This window comes from Dermacentor silvarum, chromosome 3 (assembly GCF_013339745.2).
Source record: "Dermacentor silvarum isolate Dsil-2018 chromosome 3, BIME_Dsil_1.4, whole genome shotgun sequence".
In the NCBI taxonomy this organism is placed as follows: Eukaryota; Metazoa; Arthropoda; class Arachnida; order Ixodida; family Ixodidae; genus Dermacentor; species Dermacentor silvarum.
In genome coordinates, this window is record NC_051156.1 from 103886448 (window position 1) to 103901454 (window position 15007).

Consider the following 15007-nt stretch of genomic DNA (forward strand, 5'->3'; position numbering starts at 1 on the left):
CAAGTCTGCTGATCAAAAGCCTCGAACTGCAGCCTTCATATCCGCCCGCACTATTTATAGTCTACGTGAAATTCGTCATTTAGCCTTCTTTTCTGAACCAATAAAGCTTAGAACCAATATTGAAAACGTAAAAGCGCTCAGAAATTTCCCTACGACACCCTCAGCCCCATCTACAAGCTCGGCAACTCCAACTTCACACTCATGGATCTTGAAGAGACGCGAACAATAAAAATACCTACACGCTCTCATGTCCTTGAATTCCTCGTCTCTTCATCTGAAGAAAGAGTATACCTTCCAGACTCCGGCATACACATTGTCTGTGACGTAAATGTCGGTTCCGGCCGCCAATATCCTTACGTGCCTCCACCCTCACACCGACTTGTTTTCGGCCACTTTCATTGGCTCTCCCATACCGTCGTTCACGCATCACACAGTCTTGTTGGGGACCATTTCGTATGGCCAGGAGTGAGCAGCGATGTTCACAATTGGGCGCACGCCTGTCTAGCTTGCAACAGGGAAAAATATGGCACAATTCCACCCCGTTCGCGAAGTTTGCTTTTCGCAGTGCGCGTTTTGCCTCCATCCATATCGATTTGGCAGGAGAATTACAGTCATCCGATGATTTACGAATTACTCTGACCATCGTAATAGATTTACTCGGTGACCTGAGGCAACGCCTTTAAAGGACATTACTGCCGAGACCATGGCTAGGACCCTGGTTTCTACATGGATTGGCAGTTCTCACATTCGCACTGAAATAATCACCACAATGGGTCGTCAATTTGTATCGCAGCTCTACCGCCAGCTCAGTAGTCATCTCGGAATATGTCATGTCAACACCACGTCTCACCATCCGCAAAGAAACGCTTACAGTGAGCTCTTCCACCACCCAGTGAAGGCTGTCGTCATGGCTCACGGTGTTCCCGATCAATGGGTCAAACGACTTTTCAATAAACGCCAGTTCACTGACGAAAAACGTTACCCCCGAATAAGGTTACATACACACACTTGGCGCCTTACTAAAGTGCAACTTTCGTTTCCCTACTATCCCGGTTTTGACGTCCTTCCATGCAGTCTCGCCGTGTAGCCCACAAACGTAAATTAATGCACACCGTCGTGAAGGACTCGGGATCTTGGCCCTTTTTCGTTAACCTACACCTAAATCGTAGCACACGAGTATTCTTGCATTTCACCTTCATCGAAATGCGGGCTCCAACCCACAACCTCGAGTTCGAGCACCGAAACGCCGTAGCCACTAATCTACCCTGGCGATTGAGTAGGACACAGAAAGGGACCTTCTATAGCACATCTCTGTATGGATGCCCATGTATTCTGCGCAATACCACGTTAAATCATTACAGCAAACATGCACAAACAACGTCAGCTCTTAGGAGGCTTTAAACCACAAAGGTTTCTAGAGCGCGCATTCGCTAAGGCTTAGATTTTTCCTATATTCCTGTATTTGGCCTGCGCCATTTCCGACTACGCCTAGACGGATGTTCCAGGTTATACCGTGTGATAGTTTTTAAGTTTTAGAGAAATCCTAAAGGTGACCTGTCGTGCATAACAAAATTCTATAGGTTGAGCTGTAATATTGACTGAGGTGGACAATACTTGCTCGAGCAATAACAAAATATTCAAGTAAATAAATGTAATTCGCTAATTACCTTCATATTTAACCATATTACGGCACATATTGCAAATTACCAATTGTAGCCGGTGAGCTTGCAAGGCGATACCCACTTCGAGTGAATTTTCAGGATGGCACCAGTTTCGAGATATTCGTTGCCAAGTACGCATCGAAATGCAAAGGAGTTCCAGCGACGTTTGTGCTTCAATGCATAAAACGGCGTTTCGCGAAAAAATTAAGTGGTACAAAAGGAGATTTTTATCGCGATTTTAAAGGCGCATATTTCGAAAGACGTGCTATCTTGGAAATTCGTTCTAACTGGATATGCCTAGCAAACTAACCGGCTACAATTCGTAAATGCAATATGAGCCCTAATTGAAATAATTAAGACAATAATTAGGGAAAAGAAAAAATTTGTTTATTATGCGTCTCGATCTTTATTCAAGTGACCTGCGCCTCTTTGATTATTGTAGCTCAAAGAATGCAATTATGCTATCTGACTAAAGCGTGTTTTTAAATGCTGTATAGCTTAGTAATGATCACCCCGTATATCAGCAATGAATCAGTAAATTGATCTACAAATGTGGCGTACTTTGCTGTGCATACACATCTTACCGCCAGCTCGACTAACGTCATGTATTGCTTTAGTCCACCTGAAAGCACTGCGCAAACGTCTCACAAGTGCGTATCTGTAAGGCATGGTATTTGCTTTTAGGCATGGCTTACGAACGGTGTAATGCTTAAAAAAATACGTTGGATTACCGCTGCGACCCGTGAGGGGCCCAAACATACACATCACCCGGCTTTGCCCACATGGGGCAAAGCCGGGTGAAAATTGTAGGCTTCGTAACCCTTAGTTGGCCTCCCAATTCGCTTCACATATCTTCTAACATGTGCGTTGGCATTGGCTTTTTTTTCTGTCGAAGGCCTAAAGTATTTCTTGGGTTGTCATGTCGCGGTGATTGAACTCAAAGTAAGTGCCTTGCAATCAATAGTGGTTCACAGCCGCATTCACGACAGGCGCGGATGGGGAGTTCCTTTTATCGACGTTTTATCGAGCTGTGGTGCTTCTTGAACTCAATATTCAAAGCGACGCATCTCCGCAATGTACTTACGGCCGCACGAAAAATAAATTTGGTGTACTGTTTTACATGCAGGCGGAACCAATTTTAGTCCGTGCTTGGTGTACTGTGGCATATTTTTCTGCGCCGCGTGTTGTGCTTGACCGCGAAAATAGCGCCCAGTTTGTTGCTGGCCGAAAATACAGCAAAGAGAAGCTACACTTTTCAGTAAACGCGACCAAAGAGTTTCATACAATCACTATTAGAGGGAACTGCGGCGCTAGCGTCTTGACATTAACATCGAGGTTGGTCGCAATCAGGAAAAATGGCTGGAAATTCAAAAGCAGCTGAATGATGAAGCGATTAGCGTGTACGCCTTAACCGAAACGAATCTACTAAATTTGGAACAGTCGCCTGTTATTGACAATTTTGTATGAGAAGGGTACAACAGAATGACCGGGTCAAGGAAAGGCGGAGGCGTAGACACACTAATTAGGCGAGGTCTGAAGTGGCAAAAGGTAAAAGCGATATGTAAGGAACATTTATGAATTAGCGGCACATGAACAGGCAAAATGATGTGGCTGGTAGCGGCTTACCTATGGACAGGCAGTGACAGCAGAGAAAAATAAAATAAATAACTGGTTGATTGCATTAGAAGCGATATTAATGAGTTCATTAAATCGGGCCAGGTGATATTAGTGGGAGATATGAACGCGCACATGGACGATTTAGAGGGATATACTGATTACAACGGCTCTCTAGTGCTGGATCTGTGGGATGAAATGAACCTTATAGCATTTAACAGGGAGAATAAGTGTCATGGATAGGTGTTATGGACAAGTAACGTGGCAATGTGGAAATAGGCAGTCATGTATCGACTACGCCTTAGTCTCAGAAATGGTCTACGAACAACTAGACCAAATGATAATAGATGAAAATGGGAAAGAAAATATAGCTTGGGTAGCGATCATAGACGTTTAGCATTTAAAGTTTTGGAGAGATACCAACGCAGAAAACGAGCAAATAGCCCCAGTATTTTTAAAATTGAATGAAGAGCAAATAACAGAGGTCACAAAAAGCACAGAGAAGAAAATTGAGGCTTTTCCTACAGCAGTAGGGAAATATAAGGAGCTGACGGATATTATGCAGCAGGAAATAAGGCAGAGACGGTAAAACAATTGTTGGTAGGGAAAGAGGAAACTGCGTAAGTGGTGGAGCAAGGAGATAAAGCAAGCTGGAGAAGAGCGTAAAGAGGCATCTAGGGCTCATCGAGAAGCGACAAAGTTGGGATTACACGAAGAAGCGGTGCTCCCTAGATGGAACACATACAGAGAAAAGAAAAGGGTGGCGAGTGAGCTTGTGCAAGAGAATATTAAATGCGCAAGTGAACGATGGGTGCATAACATTCACAAAAGAGGCAAAGACACCCCAAAAAGAATCTGGAACCATATAAAAGCTCTCCGAGCTCCTACTAAAGCTCGCAAACAGCTATAAGGGATGAAGACGGTAACATCTACGAAGGAGACGATGCGCAGCGGTACATCACAGACGTTATTAGGGATAACTTCGGCACGAGAAAAAGCGTATTTCCGACAGCAGATCTAAAACCAACAGAGAGGCCTGAGAGATCAAAATTTAGCATACAAAGCTTTTATTGGAAAAAGGCAGCAGATGATGTCCGTAATAACGCGGCAGCAGGACACAATGAAATCCCAATACAGGTAATCAAAAACCTCGGTCCAAAAGGCAAGGAGTGACTAATGCCATAGAGCAAGTGATTTGAACAAAGAAAATTCCCGTTGGATGGCGTGAAAGCAAGATGAACCTCATCTACAAAGGCAAAGGTGATAAGGATAAGACGAGCTCGTACAGGCCAGTTACAGTAACGTCGGTGATATATAGAATGGTAATGGAAGCCGTAAAATAGAACTGTCGAAGTGGGTGGGGAAATTTGTGTACTGGGGCAATTACAGAATGAGTTCAGGCCAGGGAGACGCTTAGAGGATAATATGTTTGTACTAACTCAGTGCATAGAGATTTCAGTACCTCAGAATAGACCTTTATCGATACAATTTCTAGATATTAAATTAACCTATGACAACCTAGACAGGGAATTGTAATGGGATATTCGTAAGTATGAAAGCATAGCTGACGATTTCATGGAGCTGCTGAGGGAGATATATAGAGACAACAGAGTACAAGTTGTACGGGAAGGTCCAAAAGGTAATGAAATGGGGGGAATTCACCAAGGATTGAAGCAAGGATGTCCTCTGTCTCCATTGTTGTTCACGCTTTAGGTTAAGCGTATAGAAAGGCGACTGGAAAACAGCTAATTAGGGTTTCATTTATCCAACATGCGTAATGGACAAATGGCGCAACAGAAAGTCCCTCGACTGATGTACGCAGGCGACATTGTGCTACTAGCGGACAATAAAAATATTTACAGATACTTGCAGATATCTGTGGCAACGCAGCGACGGCGAATTAGGGCTTGATTTATCCTACATGCGTAATGGACAAATGGTGCAACAGAATGTCCCTGGAATGATGTACGCAGACGATATTGTGCTATTAGCGGACAATAAAAAAAGATTGACAGATACTTGCAGATATCTGTGGCAACGCAGCGACAAATCTAGACCTTAAGTTTAGCACAGAGAAATCAGGAATTATGATATTTAATGAAGAGACGAGTAACTTCGTGGTGTCAATTCAACAGCAAGTCAGACCCATAGTGAAGCAGTATAAGTACCTCGGCGTACACATAAACAAAGGTAAGAATTACTCAAGCAATGACCAAGATAATCTGAAATAAAGGGGAAGCGCAATGCAGCAATAATGAAACACAGAGCACTGTGGGGCCACAATAAGTACGAGGTGGTGCGTGGAATCTTGAAGAGAGTAATGGTCCCAGCGTTAGCGTTCGCAAATGCCATTCTTTGCTTAAAATCGGATATCTTGTCGGGGTTGGAAGTTAACCAAAGATCAGTAGGCCGATTGGCTTTGGGAGCCCACGGTAAAACCACAAATGAGGCAGTGCAGGGGGCATGGGTTGGGCCTCTTTTGAAATCAGAGAAGCACAGAGCAAAATTAGTTTTGAAGAAAGGCTCAGGAACATGGATGAAAATAAATGGGCGGCTAAAGTGCACAAGTCACTTCTGTACACATCTGTACATGAGAAGCGTGGACACAGAATGCAGGAAGAGGTCAAGGAAGTTGGCAACCAAGTACAGGATAATCGAAACTGTAAATAGACAACCAGGAGTCATCAAAAAGAAAGTGAAAGACAGTGGATTGGGTGCAAATATTGGAAGCAAACAGGATCGTGGAGATGTACAAGAATGAGAAGAAAGAAATTAGAAGCAAAAATTTGTATGCTAACACAAAGGGCAGTGCCTCGCTATTTGAGGCTCGAGCGGGTTGCCTAAGGACCAAAACATACCGGAGCCAATATTTGGAACTAGATGAGGCATGTGTATGCTGCAGTAAAGATCCAGAGACCATTGAGCACATCTTAAAGGAATGCGACGGGATTCACCCAGCGAGATTCGTAGGTAACGTACAACTTCCAGAAGCGCTTGGGTTTAAAGCGGAAGGAAACATCAACAGATCAGCCGTAGAGATAAGCAAGAGACGATTAGAGTACTGGTGAAAAAAACGCAGCGAAAAGATTGATACGACCTCATCTCTTAAAATCATAGGTAGCAGTACAAGATATATTTTTTGGGAAAAAAAGAAAAGAAAAAGAATAATGAGAGGTATACAAAAATGCTAGATAAAGAACATGCATAGTATACCTGATTAAATCAAGCAGGCTAGGTGACAATTTGTCGCCGCCCCGTTTCAAAGGGGATGCCATTAAATTATCATCATCATCATCTACGGGAACTGCAAGCAGGGTGGTTCAGCAAGCATGGGAATGATGCGTAGTACATGGATTTGCCTAAACTTCGTCCTTCTGGCTTCAAGGGGCTTCATAGTTCTGGCATGAGACTTTGTAAGCTTGTCATTTTCAAGAAGGTAATGTGTAGAGGCCGGATCTTTAGGCAATAAAAAGCGCGTTTTAGGCGCCAAAATAGGTAGGCAAAGCAACGTTTTAGGCCTCCAACGTCGTAAATATAAGCACAATAAGTTTTTACACAAATGCAAATAATTTCAAACAAAGACGTGCGCGACCTGTATCTACGACAGGAAAACAAGAAATGATACAGTTTATGATGGCACAAAGGCGCCAACAGTTGAGCCGTGAACCGTTGAACCGTGCAATTGTCCCATAAAACTGCTGGACTAATGACGATCATTTGGCGTAATTCAACAAGCACACTGCTCATATTCATATTCAATGGCCACTGTACTGAAGTTTTGCATAAAGTGAACCAAGCATGAAAAAGAATACTTGAAAGCTGGGAATACTGATTAAAAAAATCACTACTTTATGTCTGCCTAACGCAATTAAATTAAGACACAACAAAAACCGACAAATAATAAATGCAAGAGAGACTACAATTTATTAAGAAATTAACATGTTCTTACATGACGACTGTTAGGTACAACTCTGGCAACTTTCTCATATACAATGACATTATCGGAATTGCCCCTACACTGCCAAATACACTTCCGCCTAATTGAAGTGCACGTGTTTGAAGAAATCTGTTTGGAGAGCACGCGGAACGTAGTCTAAGAATCACTGTGAAGATTGTGGAAACAATAGCAAACTAAGAAGGTGTAAGATTGGGCTTCTTGGTAAAACATGCTTCAATGTAGGTTAACAGCGCAAGGCTACCAGAGCGGACAGAAGAGAGTACAGAGCGCTGAATTTCCAACAGTTTATTTTCTTTCCAGAAAGCATCGCTATTTATACAGTCATACAATAGCGCACCAACCATGCGCAGAACGCCACGACAAAAACCACACAAAATTCAACGTGGTGATAGCCCTAGGTACGAGTATCTGATCTCCTTGTGAGTGAGAGCGACAGAGGGGGTACTGACGCAACCATCCCTCAAACGTAGAATTTATCCTGCTTCGATTATCTCCCGCGTAACACGGTCTCTGTGTTTCGCGACGAAACTCCACTTTTTTATTCTTGGCCTGCATCCACATGCGCAGCAGTGGGCAGAAAGCCATCCCTGTTTTGCGCGGTCTACATTCTACTTGTGTTCCTTCAGCCTTTCATTTCGCTTCCAGACCCAAACGAGAGTGCCGTATCGCACATCAAAAGAAACCTATAGATTGCGCGGACAACGTCGTTTACCGGATTCCTCTGTATCGTGGCAAATATTATATGGGACAGATGAACCGCTGCATCAATGAAAGGCTGAAGGAACACAAGTACAATGTAGACCGCGCAAAACGGGGATGGCTTTCTGCCCACTGCTGGGCATGTGGATGCAGGCCAAGATTTAAAAAATGGAGTATGATCACGGAACACAGAGACCGTGTTACACGGGAGATAATTGAAGCGGGAGAAATTCTACATTTGAGGGATGGTTGCGTCAGTACACCCTCTGTCGCTCTCACTGACAAAGAGATCAGATACCTCAGGCTATCGCCACGTTGAATTTTGTGTCGTTTTGTCATGGCATTCTGCGCATGGTTGGTGTGCTATTGTATGACTGTATAAATAGCGATGCTTTCTGTAAAGAAAATAAACTGTTGGAAGTTCAGCGCTCTGTTCTCTCTTCTGTCCCCTCTGGTAGCCCTGCGCTGTTAACCTACCTTGACAAATAGCAAACGACCACCATCTCCAGATTTTTGGATTCAAAATTGTTCCCCTTGTCACTGAGAATGATCTTGTACGCTGAGAAGGAACGCTCGACGGCAGTGAACACCTTAGAAAGTAAATTACAAACAAAAGAAAAGCCGCGTGCACATCACCATTTTTCTTTCTTCTTTTTCTCTTTACTCTCCTTTTCCCTGACGGCTCACCGCGGTTTCGCATTCGCCAACCACGGCGCAACTGCTGCTAGCGGTTGTTTTTCGAAAGTTGGTTGAACTAGATGACTAGGTTGAACCCCATAACGTTCCGAACAGTCAATGTTGCCCGGTAACATGAATAACGGTCTCTAACTGCACTCGAAAGCGAAAATTGAGGCTAAATAGTGTTCATATAGTCGCCGATATTGAAAATAGGCATTTATAGGCATTTATAGGCATTTAGGCACAAACGCCAAAATAGGCATTTATAGGCACTATAAAAACACTATAAAAGCCCTTCTTAACCTCTCTAATTCATGCTCATATATCAAAGTGGGGCGATAGGAGCGCAGGGAACAAAAAAGGCATTTGCCTAAAATCCGGTCTCTAGTAATGTGCAATAAAGAATTTAATGAACACTAATAAAGTTGTCCGGGCGGGCAAGCCGGCGCGTTGAGATGCTTGGCGTGTTTCGATTTGAGCACCTCGACAGGCTGATCCGCTTCAATTAGTATCGATTGTGGGTGTTGGCGGAGTCTTGTTCACTTGGAAAAATATACACTGCTCTGTAATTTAGGACAATGAGAGCAGATCAAGCGTAATAAACAAAGCCACTAGAACGTCTGGATCCACAAGCACGAAGATCAGACAAATACATGTACACTTCCCATCACTCCCATGGTGGCTGAACGAGTGGGTCGCCATCGTTCCCTCTAGTTATTTAGTAGGAAGCTTTGTGGATGCGACAGCCGATCAACGTGAAGGACTACCGCAAGCGGCCCTTTACCCCCACCTTCTCCTTTCCGCTCCTGTCTTTATATCTGTGAGGCACTTCTGGCTGGATGGAATGGTTAGGGCATCCGGCCAGGTGGCCTAGCCAATTTTCTTAACCGGAGGATCCGCAAGTTTCTTTTATAAGCGCTGACTTTACCCGATCACCGCTGAGCCGATGCTGAAAAAGGCGATATTCATTCATGACACACTCGAAATAGCCAGAACGGAATTTTAGGAAGGCTTTAACTGGGCCTGGCCAAGTACACCCTTGCTATTTATTTTAATATTATCGCCTGAGCGGCAACCGCATGGCGTGTCAGCGGCCCTGTCATGACCAAGGGCACTCGAGGAGAGAACAGTGCAGCGGAATATATTGAGACTCGAAATTGCCTTGTGCGCTCGCGCACGCGGCCCTGATCCCGGCGCCCTTTGCCGCTACATGGACGATGACACGCTGTGAAGTTGACAGAAGTCGCTTTTTCGCCTGAAAGGCAAAGCATCGATTACGATAGAAAATTAGTAGAGAGCTATACGAAACAAGAATAGTAGTTTATTGAGACGTATAAAGTTGTAAACATTCGCTTACTAACTAAATAGACAAGCACGATGTGCCGCGCGCGCTGGTAGACATGAACACATCTCGCTCGATGACCCGGAAACTCGCTGTGAAAACGCCGGAGTGAGAAAGCGCCCCAGAACAGGCATACAAATTGACCTTCGCGCTGTCTCTTGTCTCGCTTCAACGTGAACTAAACGGCGAAAGCACAGTGCATACGAAGCTACCGGGACTCGGCGCATGCACTTTCTCCCCATCGTAAATCACTTTCAAGATACGGCGGCCAAGCTGTGAACAGCAACCGACAGAGCAGAACTGCCCCCCCCCCCCTCCCTCGCGCACAAAAGGAGACCACGTGCTTCCGGCCTGCCTTCCTCCCTCTCGTGTACTACATTGAGTCACGATAGCCGGCTTACCCTCGTATGCTTTCACTCGCACACACAGCGCGCTTCGACGATTGTATCACCGGTGGACTTTATACGGAACCTCACGGCGACGGCGACGACGACGACGCCGACGGCAGAAATGCGCTAGGGGTGTCCATATAATTGATATTGCAATAAAATTGCAACGGTGTACATCCAGGAAAGTGTATACCACGAAACACAAGCTCGACTGCTTGTGTGGGTTTTGCAAGACAAGGTTCTTGCTCTCTGACAGACTGAAACTTTGAACGCATAAACTACTTTGCGGCTCGTTAGGCCCATTAGTGAAAAAAGACCTTTCCCCTACCGGCAAGAGGGGGACACGCGAAGTTTGTCGTACTCCCAAAATTGGGGGTCGCGTTCCCGGGCCTCGGGGTTTGGGGTTCGCAGCCCTTCGTTGACGCTGGGCTTCAGTAAGACGGGCATTTAACATGGGATCCGCTGCTTGCCGCTGTAATCGAGCCTGGGCTTGGGCTGCCTTGAACGCAGGATCCGCACGGCCAGCATGAGCTTGCCTCCCGGCGAGGTTGACGGCGTTTCTCGTCAAAAGCGGCCTGTTACGCCACGGACCGAACAACGCGAGGCCTTCCCATGCGTTTGCTGAGCGTACATTGAAAAGGAGACCCGACGCAACGTCCAAGGTCGATCCACATAGGTCTCGAAGCTTCGGGCGAAAAGCGCTTCAGAACCAATTGTCACCGAGATCAGCAAGGGTGGTTATGGGAGTAGCGATTGAAGCGCGACTATGTTTGGAGGGAATAAACACTGGGAAAGGAAAAACTGTCTTTAAATTAAAGCGAGATGCAGTTAGATTCATCGAACTAAAATAAAATTCCTCATACATTTTATGTACGCATGGCGAGAAAAGAAGATACCACTCTGTTTTACATGATCATTATCAATAAATACTTTGTTTCAGCGCCCACCGTGAGAGCGCCCATCGATAGCGGCGGGCGTTGACGCCGCTATCAGTTGCAATGCAATGCAGCTCTTGGAGTGCGTGGAAAGGCGCGCTCGTAAAGTTCACCTGTTACAATACGCCCCCCTCACATGTGTTGTGTTGCATGTCGACGTTTGTCTGAATTAGGTGACGCGGGTAGTTTTATGGTTTCTTAACCTGTGCAGTCAAAAGTAGTTGCGACCGTCAGATACTTGTTTACTTTAGTTGTTTTCGTGCAACAGCGCTGGCCGACGGGCTTGGCGTCCGACGAAAGGACGAGCAGTCTACGCAATCTACGCCCAAAGCGTTCGTCGGCCTCCAAAGAAATTATGTTCTGTGCAGTGATGCGATTTCGACACCCGTACGGCTGATCTTTTCCGGCATCGCTTTTCGCACTGAAAACTCGGAACGCCCATGAAGTTGAATGGCGGGGCATTTGAATATACAGCTCAATGGCAGGCCTCCGAAAACAAATTTCGCACCTATGAGAACAAAATGACGTCACTTCTGGTTTTGACGGATATGACGTCAAATTATTTTTTCTTCCGCCGGAAGTGTTCCTTCCTCACACAGATGGCGCTAAGCCCCATGAACCGCCGGTAAGCAACCATGTTTTGAACGTATGAGATTCTATGGAAGCTTCGCTACCAGATGTATTTACCTTGCAATATGCGCGAGGCCCTTTCCTTCCATTGCCCTTCCCACGGCGCGCGCCGACTCCTGACTGGGTGCTCCTGTCACGTGGATGATTTTGTTGCGCACCATTTCGTCGACTTGTTGCTTTATGGCCTCTCGCATTCTTCTAAAAACTCGGTACAGGCTTTGACGGAGTGGTTCCAAAGTAATCGCTGGTGCCTGTGTGCCTTACAGAAAGTACTACACAATTCATGTCGCGCATACAGTCTGATTACACAAGGTTCGGTGACAGCAGACAACGGGTAGAACCAGCAATAACATTCGGGACACTTCAGATACAGAAAGACGCGCCTTGCGCCGAACGATAACTTCTAACATTTGTAAGTGGGTTAAACGCGGTCACCGCTAAAAGATAAACAAGTCAGCCTGTCAATATACACTACCATAAGAAGAGACTTTGGCACAGTGTTAAAACGCAGACGATTCCAGTGGGCCAATCGTGCCACCATACCGATTCTTTTCAAAGCGAAGCTTGTAGTGACTCACTAGTTTCGGCGGCGTTGTCGTGGTCACGCTGAAAAACCAAACTGCTCCCAGAACAGCTGCTCCAGCTGCGCTGGCGCCAAATCACGTGACACAAGCGGGCACTCAGGCTCGTTTGGTGTGTCGAGGGGACTGAAAGGAAAGGAAACGAAAGGGCGTTGGCGCGCGCTCCGTCGGGCTTCCCTCTCCTCAGATTACTCTCGACGCCCGGTTGGGAAGGCCCGGCGTGGTGCGTTCCGCCGAGGAGCAGGCTACGTGTGAACAATGGCGCCGCGAACTAGCTCGGGAAAGGGCTCGTCGTCCACGTGCCGATTCTAGCGTAAGGTCTTCGAAAGCTCCCAGGCAAAACGTCAGCGAACAGCCGCCCTAGTTGCGGGAGCACGATGTTGAGGTCAAACGTCAGCGAAGAGCCACCGACCCCGATTTGCGGTAGCGCGATCTCGAGGCCAAACGTCAGCGTCGTCTTGCACACCGGGAACCCGACCACGGCGGTGCACGCCTCCGAAACGCTAGCGCCAACTTCTCCGGTGCGACGGCCAGATTTCAACGCGAGTTTCTAACCGGAACTTCGGAGCCAGTTTCCATGCATGGGACCGGTTATGGTTCGAGCACAACGCGGTACTCTTCAGTGCAATTCGTTCCGAGGAACACCGAAGAAACAAACTGCAAGCTTCGCTTACCCCCATTTCCGGTATGGGAAATGGTTGTTGATTTTTATCTCTTCTGTACCGGAGGTGTCTTTAATGTTCTCCTTGCCCATGATCTTGTCGAATCTCGGTGAATACAATTTCTCGTACAAGATCATGCAGCTAACGAATAAGAACCGGGATTTGGTCAACCTTGTGTGATTGCATGGTTGGCCTAAAAGCACGAGTAAGACAAAAACAGAGATTTCAACAAACAGACAGTTCAAACTATCGTTGATCCGAGACACCAAGAACTTTTTCACCTTTGTCAGAAAACAATACATCAAAACAAAGGAAGTCACAACGAGTGCACCTGCACTGACGCAGAGGCTCTATCAGCGTAATCTGAGAAACGCCACTTCAAGAAACCGCAGTTCACTGTTGATTAAGGTTATTGGAAACGCTAGTTCACTGTTGATTAAGGTTACTGAAGGATAACTAACACAGGTGGCGCCATAGTAAAGCGCAGCTTTCGTTTCCTGCTACCCCGGTTTTCGCGTCCCTCCGTGCAGTATCGCCGTGAAGGACACAATTAAAAATAAATTCAGGACTTTTACGTGCAAAAACAACAATCTGATTAAAAGGCATGCAGTTGTGGAGGACACCGAATTTTAAACATTTTGTGCTCTTTAATACGCAGCTAAATCTAAGTACGCGAGTGTTCTTGCATTTCGCCGTCGTCGAAATGCGGCCGCCGCGGCTGGGATCGAACCCGCTACCACGAGTTCAGCAGTGCAACACCGTAGCCACCCCGGCGGTTGAGTAGGACACAGCAAGCCGGCTTGTATAGCACGGGATAAACCCACAAAATAGTGTTAGTCGGAGCACCTCTGTTCAGCGCAAGAAAACACTAGATCAAGAGAAAAGACATGCTCACACAACGTCGGTCCGAAAGCTTTCTCGAGTGCACACTTGCAACGGCTTAAGATATTCCAATATACCTCTGTCTGGCCCGCCCTATTCTTGGGCAGTCGGATGACCATTAGAATTACAGAATGTGTAACAAGAGAACGGAAGCGCAGTCGAGGACGGCAGAAACTAGGTGAGGTGATGAAGTAAGGAAATTTGCAGGTCCAAGTTGGAATCAGCTATCACAAGTAGAGCTCCAACTCTGGCTAGTTGGTTGACATGCATGGTAAACTTTAACTGCGTTAACCCACCTCTGTATATATGTCATTTTCACCCATAACACTGAGTTGCGAGTCTGTGCACGTCTTGTCTGCCTCGTCTTCGTCCATGTGGGTAGTGCAATGAAAAGTTGTCGCAGTTTCACCTGAAAGGCGAAGCATCAATTGCGATAGCAAATTTGTAGAGAGCTATACGGAGTAATGATAGTAGCTTTATCAGCTGTATAAACTTCGACATGCAGCAGCACCAGCAACACGCAGAACTGTTTATCGACGCCGTCGGCGTTTTGCCTGCGTTCGCTACAAATGCGTGCGGCCGTGGTGACTGGTTGCCTGAGCCTCTGATATAAATAGGCACTTGGTGCCGCATCTAAACGTCGCTCCCTTCTCTCCCCCTGCCCCCCCCCCCAAGGCCTTTCGCGCCTCAGAAGAAGATAAGTGGTTCTTGAGGGAAAGGGAAAGGTTGGCGCTATCTTCTGCAGCCCTTGAGGGAGCACGGCTCAGCGCCAACGGGAGGGGTAAGTGGGAGCGAAAGAAGGATAGAGTGGAGTCGCCATGGCTGGGCGAAGCAAACCGGCAGGCATAGGCGGCAAGTATCAGGCCGAGATGGAAGGCCTTGGTGTGCTGCAGAGTCTGCAGGGGTGTTGTGCCAGGCCGGTCAGGCCCGGGGTGAGGGTGGGAGGGCCGTGATGCCTTCCCGCTTGTAGAAATGT

At 46.4% G+C, this 15007-nt stretch overlaps 1 protein-coding gene across 1 annotated transcript in view; it reads right to left on the bottom strand.

Moving 5' to 3' along the window:
- LOC119444630 (endothelin-converting enzyme-like 1) overlaps nucleotides 1–15007 on the bottom strand; it is a 145956-nt gene that overhangs the window by 93519 nt on the left and 37430 nt on the right. The window lies entirely within an intron of this gene.